The following is a 9,070-nucleotide window of genomic DNA, read 5'->3' on the forward strand; positions in this document are numbered from 1 at the left end:
CGAAGGAAATCTAGCTGAAAGCAAGGGGATGGAGCTGGTCTCTGTTGCGTTCCTTAACAGACCTCTCCCCTACTCTCCCCTCTGCTCTTTCTCTCTTCACTCCCTCCCTTGGTCGGTCTAAGGAGAATTTGAGCCGATGCCATTCAGGCGCTTCCCTGCCAAGACCCCCTCGCCAAGGAAAATGCAGCAGTAAGACGAGTCCCAGAAGTAGGCGACTCCCACCCCATTTTTAACCCTCGTTCCAACTTCCTTTCTCCTTTCCCCCCATCCCAGTCCCGGCACCTACCCGTCGCAGGATTTGCTTCAGGTCGACTCAGTGATTTGGTTGTCTTCGTAGTCATTCTGTACCAGCATTGGACTGGAAATACCTGCGTGGGTGTATTGGGGGCCTGTGAGGAGGCAGTCGGTAGGCCCAGGCTCGGCAGCCCTCTCTGATCTGGCACCCGGGGGCGGGGGAGAGTAGTAACATCTGGCTACAGCTGCAATGCTCGCTTTTAGCAGCAACAGCAGCCCTTGGAGTCCGTGCTGGGCGAAGAGGCAGACAGAGAGGCAGCGCAGAGAAACTATAACGTATTAAAAAAATAGTAGAAGAAGCCCCAACCTTTGAGGTCGGCCTTTTTCATTTTCAGACGAAGTGACCTAGAGTATCTGGAGAAGGTTTTTGAAGACGTTTAGGAGGGAGGGAGAGAGTTTTCTGGTGGGAAACTCAATCTGCCATACAGTAGCGGCTCCATCTGGGATCTGTCACCGCTGACAGCACCGTGGGGCAAAGACATGATCTTCTGCACAACACTGCAGCTCCCCAAATACCCTCCTCAATCAAAGGGTGTCTGCTGGGCTGAGCAAGCCTCCAAATCTCGTTCTACCAGGTTGGAGAGGAAGAAAAAGGACTGCTTCTTCCATCTCCCTCTACCTTCCCCACACTTAGACACCACACTCTGGCCCTCTCCTTGCCAACCCCAGGAGCTTTTTTTAAAAAAGATATTAGCTAAATTGAAAAAAAAAATACAGAGGATCGAGATTGGTGTCCCATCTCCTAAAAGAATGTTATTGTAAAGAAGTAGTTTTGTTAAAGTCCCTGAAAATTACATTAATTAATTATTTCAGAGACTGTTGTAGTTTGAGGTGATTACTGGGCCAGCATACGAAAACCAGATTCTCAAAGTAGACGATAAGGAAAGGCCACCAGCGACTTTCCCCCTCATTACAACCTATTGGCGTTTCCTTATACACTGGGCACTAGTTTCCAGTTTCATACCCAAGTTGCTTTTTCTACTTTCTTTCTTTCTTAGGTGATGGGAACAAGGGGGCAGGGCTCTGGCGGGGTGTATATTTTTCTTCTTCATACACTGAAGTAAAAGATGTCTGATAAAACACAACAACTGTCTTGCTGTATCAAATGAATTTTTATTATCATTTTTGTGATTAGTATTTATAAACTTGATTTTTCTCCTCCCACAATATGCTGGGGGTTGAGGTGGTTTAAATGCACAGTGATTTCAGTCTTTCTAGGAAAGGCGAAGTTGCTACCATTTTTATACTTAGACTAAAGCTTCTTCTGGCCCTCTTTCCTACTTTGCTATTCTGGAGTCATTGATGGAATCTTTAGAGTATTCCTGTGCCTCCTACCCCCTTCCTCTCCCTCCCCACAGCTAGTGACAGGTTTATTCTAAGTTATTTCATCTGGCTCAGCAGTGTCTCATCTGAGAGAATCTGCAGTTCTCTCCGGCCCCTAATTTCTTATTCACCACAACTGGATTGAAAGATGATTTGGCGCTACAACAAAGACAGATATTTTTAAACCCTCGGGTCCTGTCATACAGAGACATCCGGTCGCACGTGGTTAGTTTTACATAAAAAAAAAAAAGCCTTCTGGGATGAGTGGTTTTAAAGTCAATTTTAGACTCCAGAGTTTCTTAACAGAGGTGGTTTACCTGGTAGATATGCACTTCCTTTTTTCCTTATAAAATATTCATTCAAACTGGCCACTTGGTCTGTATTTTATAAAAATCGATAAGATTATCTGAATAATTCAAGTCAAGAAACTTCGCTTTTAACTTTCAACATCTAAACACATTTAAGGCAGGAAGTAGATTTTTGACCTGAAAATGTGTATAATTAATTTAGTCTCCTGCATAGACACCACAAAGACCTAACTGGGCTTTGTGAGCCATTTAGGATGGAATATTCTTGAGATGGAGCCCTCGGTTTATTCCACAGGACCCAGAAGGCAACCAGAGGGTCCAAAAATCTTTCAGGTAACTTGTGGATAGTGTTGGCCAAAAGTTTCAGACTTGTTTCTCTTTCTCCCCCTTCCCCCAGCTATTCCCAGCCTCCTCTGCCCCCCAACCCCCTCTCCAAGCTACAAAGCTCGAAGTTTCCTTTCCTCTTGGCTGGGATAGAGAACTGAACTCACAAAGTGCCATTTTCCTTGGCTTAGCAAGGAAATGTTCTTTTTCCTTTCTAGATTACAGGGCGACACCGTGGAGGTGTGGTGTCTTGAGTTGGAACAAAGGAAGAACTGGGAGGGGGCGAGCTGGAGAAATTTATTTACTTACGTATACCTAGGCTATAGCCAACCTATTCATTTCCATTCCCTCTTTCCCCCCTACACACAGAAAAGGAAAATTATGACGAAGATAATTCAAGTGATCTACCTAAAGTAACCAGAGCTAGAATTAGAACTCTGGTCCTCTAACTCTACACCCAGCATTCTTTCCACGATAGCATACTTTCTATTACTTGTGTGACTTTGGCGAAGTCATTTAACTTCTCTGGGCCTCAGTCTCGTCAGCTGTAATGGACTATATGACATCTAAATATCCCTTCCAACTCAAAGTCTAAGATTCTGAGTGCAAAGAAACTTCCTGGGCTAGGGGTTTGGAGATAGAAATATGGCAAATGACACTCAAGGATCTTACTGGTGAATGGGGAGGAGAGCAATAGAAAACAGTTCGGTGAAAAGAATTTCAGCTTGGAGTCTGCTAAGAAATAATTGATAGATTAAATTGATAGATTAAAATAAATACCAGTTCCCTCATCCCTTCTTCCCTTACTTACCATCCCACCCCACCCTTACTTTACAAAGTAAATTCTTTTGATTCTTCGTAAATGCTGATGTACAACCGACCACTTTGAATCATTCAGATCTCCTTTGTTTCTCTCCCCAATCATCAAACATAAAACTTAAGCAAACCCCAATCACCTCCCCCCCCCCCCCCCCGCCCCCGACCTTTAGTCTGGCTAGCTGCAGCTTGGGGGCGTGGCGTGTTACCAGAACTAGTCAGCTCATTGACTCAGCAGTGCACTCCAGGCCCTTTTACTGGGTTAGATCCAAATCCCTCCACCCCACCCCCATCCCCTGCGTGCAACACAGCGCCTTGGAAAAAGTAGGTTTCGTAGAAACCATTCTAAAGTCTGGGAAGCCAGTTCAGCAATCTCCAGTTCATTAGAATTTAATAACAGGTGCAAAGTGAACACCCGGGATTGGCCGAGGATTCCTTCAAGAGACATCTTGTTCTGCAATCAGGTTCGCCTTGGACCCCGGAGTTCATTAGAAAATCAATCGACTACCACTTTGGCTGGAGGACTAGGGGAGCCGCCTGGGGCGCAACTCTGCGGGGGCGGGAGGCAGCCAAATCCACCGCCTGGACCCTGTCTTCCTTTCTAGGCGCTAGCTGGCTCCTTGTGCTGCAGAGGCTGAGAGCCGGGCTCCCTGGTTGCTGTTTGTTTTGGAAATCAGTGGGGCTGGAGGAGAGACAAGTACTGGGAGAAGTCCACTAAAGAGCGGGCGGGAGAATGTTTATTTTCGAGATGGGAAGTCATTGTGCATTATCCCCTGGGTTGTCAGAATGGAAAGAAAAAATATGTAAAGCTCTGGAATACACATACACACATATATGTATATGTACATATTTTCAGCTCCGCTTCCCCTTCTTTCCCCTCAATTAAAAAAAAAGAATCAGGCCTAATGTTCATATAAGCGTATATAATGTGTTTGAGTCGTTGTCCCATAACACCTGAATTCCAGCGCCCGACTGGACTTTAGATGGAATTGGAAAGCAACGCGATGATTACACCCAACTAGAGAGCAGGATGGCTCCGAGCCGTCTGATCTGACGTCAACATGTCTCTAGGCCCTCACTACAAGATAGGGGGAAAAGAGGGGTGGGGGAGGGCCGGAGCAGGCTCCAGGCTTTAATCATTCCCAGATGTGTCTAATAGCAGATATAAAGACTTATATAGTGCCCAAGAATAAATTTGTAATCAGGGCTCTACCATCTGATTATCAAAGCAGCCTAAACGCTGGGAGAATTTAAAGGGCAAGTGTGTAGTTGGGGGGAGACGGTGTTAGGGAAACGTGGGGCTTTGGGAGAAAAAGCCATGGAGGTTTCTCTAAGGGAAACAGTTTTTGATTGGGCAGAGAGTGGGGGTGGGAAGAAATTATATAACTTATGTAATTCAGATAACAACTGCACTTTAATCTCCATTATACTAAGCAAGCTAGAACAGCTGAGCCGTAATTGGCCAATTAGAAATGGAAAGACATCGGAACTATTCTGGAAATGGCACATATTTCATATTAGGCAGAAATGATAAGGTGGCCGAAATCTCAAAGCCCGTTTACCTTTGTAGCAATGTGGCATTTGTTTCTTTTCTTAGTTTTGCCCTTTATTTTGGGTGGGCGGGGGAGGAAACAATTTAAAGTTTTCTCTCCCTCTCTTTTCCTCTCCCTTGCCTTCATCTCTTCCCCTTTCCCATTTTTTCTCTTTCTCTAATTTCTCTCTTTTTTTTCTATCCTCTCTACCTCATCTCTCTTTTCTCTCAGACCCCCCTCTCTCCTGTCTTCCCCAGTCTCAGAGTACATAACTTCTCCTAGAGACATTTCCAAGCGTCACGAAGGCATCAAATGATAAAGCAGGTCTAAGCTACCGCCTATCTCTAGGAATAGACAGAGGTGGGACGTCCCTGTGCATATTCCTGCAGCAGCAGCTCAGACAATTTCTGCAACAGCCCCAGGGTCGGGGTCGTGCCGAGGGTACAGAGCTAGAGAACTCCGACCCGCCTGCCTGCCTGCAGGATGTCTCAGCCCAAGCTCCTGCTCCCCACCCCTCTTTATCGCTGACGCCATCTTTGACACTGATAACATATGAACCACCATTAGCTACACGTTCCCCCCGTTCCGCCCCCCCCCCCCCCCCCCCCCCCCCCGCCAATCTACTCCAGGACATCAAATCTAGAAGCCAGGCTGATTACATCCCTGTTTCCAGGAGGACAGAGGCTGTGGGCCAAGGCAACCGTCCCCTTGGATATCATAAAACATCCGACGGTGACAGGCCGGGGTTTGGCTGAGGATAGTATCTACCCTCTGTGGGTGCAGCCTCTTGCGCCGACCTCCCGGATTCTGCCAAGTCTCGGGGCTGAACTACTGAGCCTTCTGCGGTTGCGTGTTTCTGACCTGTTTTATTTGGCTTTTCCACTCCTACACCGCTCCTGGCGAGGAAATGAGTAAGGTGGGGCGGGGCGGAGGTGGGGGTGGAAAGAGCACACTCCAGAACTGATCCCTTTTGAAAACTAAAGGACGTAGATATTTGAACAGGACCCTGAGCATCAGGCTTAACTCAGTAAGAAAATAACCATCCAGCCCCGCAGGGCGGCCTCCTTTCCCCACCCCAGTACTACATACAGTGTTTCCTGAGGATTCGGCAAGGGCATCGTTCAGGCATCAGAGGGAAGCGAAGCTTCCAGGGAAACTTTTGCTTTTCTGTGAAACATTCTGCGAAACTCTGTGGTGTGAGAACTGTTCCTTGTGCCCTTCCTAGATTCTCCCCACCGCATTTCCCATCCTTTCTGGAAGCCTAAATGCGTGTTAAAACAAGGAATTAAGGTCGCGACAACGCAACAGCCTTGTCTTAGCAGCACTTTGGCCATTTTAAAGGTGTGTGTATAGTTGTATGTGCACTATGTTTAGAAGAGAGGTGATTCTCCGTCTGCTCTTGTTGAGAATGTGAATGGCAAAGAACTGGAACTAGGCACTAGGCACACACCCAGTCCTTGTTACCACCCATCAGCTACAGATGGACTAGGAAGGAAGAGAGACTTGATGTCCTGATGTCCGATTTTGAACAAAAATGCTATTTCTCTTGCCCATCTGATTTTTATGATGAGTGATATTCCCAGTTTCCAAACCCCAAGATCAGCTGCAGTCCTAAAGGCTGAAGACGGTATTTGGCATGCTTAAAACAGCTGACCTTGTCTCAACCAGGCTAGGCTCTTTTTTCATTCCATTCTCTACACTCCTTTCTCTTGTCTCTTTTTTTCTGTCACCCTCTTCTCATTTCTCTTTCCTTTTCTCTCCCTTTTCTTTCTCGCCTCTTTTTCCTCTCTATTTTTCTCCTTTTCCTCTCTCTCCTTTCTTTTTTTCCTTTGTTCTCTGTTCTCATTTTCCTCTGTCTTCTCCCTTCTTCTGATGTATTTTCTTTTTTGGGGGGGGTTCGCAAAATGTCACAAAATGCACTGGTTCTGGCCCTGTAGGAAAGACAGATCTAAAATTCTTGGAGGTGGAGAGGAAAGAGAGAGAGGAAAGAGGAAGAGGGAGGAGGGAGGAGAGAGAGAAGAGGAGAGGAGAGAGTGAGAGAGAGAGTGAGAAAGAGAGAGAGAGAGAGAGAGAGAGAGACAGAGAGACAGAGAGACAGAGAGACAGAGAGACAGACAGAGACAGAGACAGAGACAGACAGAGACAGAGGGAGAGAGAGGAGAAGAGACTGTGTGTGCGTGTGTGTGTGCCTTCTCAGTAATGCTCCCAGGGAGCATTCTTCCATCTTTTTCCCCCCAAGGAGATGATAGTATTGCTGAACCAAAAAACGCACACAAACACATACCACCACCACTACCAACAACAACAAAAACAATCCTCCTGCTCATTTCGTATTCCCAGGGTTATCAGGCACACAGTTCCACTCGGCGGTCTGGGGCCAGGGCACTGACATCCCGATCTACCATCAATTTACCTTCTGCCGCCCTGCTTCCCCATTTAGCTTTTAACGTCAAAACCTACATTTTTGTCGGCTCCGGCCTGTCTAGAGCTCTTGTGATTTCGCTCCAGGAGTGATTGCTTTTAAGAAAATGGCAGCATCCACATTATCCCAGCAATTAAAATAGATTCCTTCTAGCTTGTCCCACAAAGCAGCCACTTGGAGAAATTAAAAAAAGAGAGAGAACATTAACAGAGAACGAAGGGGCAAGAGAGAATTGTCGATTAACTAGGGGTGGGAAATCAGTTGAACTTGATAGCATCTCCCTCAGTCGGAATGAGTGACCAATGGACCTATTAAGTTGCAGGGAGCCAGAACGTTCCCCAGAACAGGGCAGGAGAGCCCACTTCTAAGGAAGGTGGGTGGGGCTGAGACTGGGTACAGTGGGGGGGGGGGGGGGGGGACAGGGATTCGGGAATTTCTGATTTAGCTTGAAAGCCAGAGTTTTCACAGCGAGATTTTTGAGGCACATTTACTACAGCGTTGCAAGTGCAAGCCAAAAGTTCCTCCGTGCGTTTAGCTGGAGTTTGTTAAAAAAAAATAGTACTAAACCCAATAGACTTCTGTTTTAAGCCCTGAGCTGATTAAGGACACAAGGATATAAATACTTACAAGCTCTTAAGACAAATTTAATTTTATCATGTTCTCTCTCTCTCTCTCTCTCTCTCTCTCTCTCTCTCTCTCTCTCTCTCTTCTCCCGTTTTTCTCTACAAACACGCAACACTTACACAACGCACGCATCCTTGCACAGTTCAGAGACAACTAGCTATCTCTCACATATACATTCGCATATTTCAGCATCGCGGCACACAAATTATGTATATAAAACTAGTTCTCTGTCTACACGTTTCTATCTGTCTCCTAGACACATTTTAACCCCACTATCATCGCCATAATCGCATACCACACCCGGACATGGTAACATAGAAGAATGGAAGTTAAGGGCACCATTACGTGGCTTGTTGATCGTCAGATCAAGAGAGAGAGAAAAAAATAAGAGAGGGACTCTCCTTTCCTGTGTTATAAACAAAGGCAAGTGGCTGTAAACACAGCCCCAACGCCAGGATCAGCTAGCGCAAGCTGACCTGAGAGGAGAAAGTTCAGATCGCTTTGGCCTAGTTGTTCTAACCCTTCAACCTCAGCGTTGTCAGAGGAACCGAGGAAGCAGCGAAGAGACTTTTTCTTATCTTTTTTTTTTTTTTAAATGAGCCCTTGCAAATCTGCCCGTTTCCCTGGCTCAGGACCATCTGGAGTCACAGGCCAGGGAAGGACGACAGGTAAAATAGCCAGCCAGTCCCCTGGTTTTGATGGATTGTTCGCGAGCCAGCTGACTAACCCGGAGGTTCGAGGCGAGAACATCACTGCGAGGTTTTCAGACAAGATGGAAAAACTCTAGCAAGCTTGGCCAAATACCGGATTTATATACTTGTGCGTTTCCTGAACAAACCTCAATACATTTCACCTTTCTCCCTCTGCTCCCTCCTTCTCCCCAACACTCCGGCTCTACCTCCACCACCTTATTGGTTTACTGGAAAGTCCTTTATGACTCTTAAGTTTCTTTCATTATTTAGGATTTGGTTTTTTTTCACACTCTCGGCTCAAGGCAAAACCTTCGTCTAGGGCTTGAGGCAAAAGAAATTTTCTTCCAGCCCATCTGACCAAAGACTGTGTGTTTGAGTGTGGAGGGTGGGGGTGGAGGGTGGGTTGAGAAAGGAGGAGAAGGTACACAAAATCAATGAAGAGGAGAGAGAAGTCCATCGAGACTGGGGACTTCGGGAGAGCAGCCGGGAGTAGAGGAGGATGTTGCCTTCGTTTTGACCTCTGCAGCCCAGGAGAATTCTGAGATTCACAAAAGTTCATATCCATTTCCCTGTAGCTCGCTGTAAATCTAGCATTCTGCGCCAACCTCTACCCCCAACCTAAATCCCTGGTCTTGTTCGCGATTTTCAACTTGACATAAGATTACCTGTTACCTAATCACGGGCATTACTCTAAACCTCCCCTCCACCTTGAGTCCAATAGCCCGAACAGATTTA

General features: G+C 46.4%; 1 protein-coding gene across 1 annotated transcript in view; it reads right to left on the reverse strand.

Annotated features, from left to right (window-relative positions):
* SCRG1 (stimulator of chondrogenesis 1) overlaps positions 1-2,079 on the reverse strand; it is a 203,777-nt gene extending 201,698 nt beyond the window's left edge. Inside the window, exon 1 of the mRNA XM_072622773.1 lies at positions 287-2,079. The gene's annotated coding sequence lies outside the window, so the exon portion shown is untranslated. The remainder of the gene's footprint in view (positions 1-286) is intronic.
* Between the last annotated feature and the right edge of the window lie 6,991 nt (positions 2,080-9,070).

The sequence above is a fragment of the Notamacropus eugenii genome, chromosome 7, assembly GCF_028372415.1.
Source record: "Notamacropus eugenii isolate mMacEug1 chromosome 7, mMacEug1.pri_v2, whole genome shotgun sequence".
Classification (NCBI taxonomy): Eukaryota; Metazoa; Chordata; class Mammalia; order Diprotodontia; family Macropodidae; genus Notamacropus; species Notamacropus eugenii.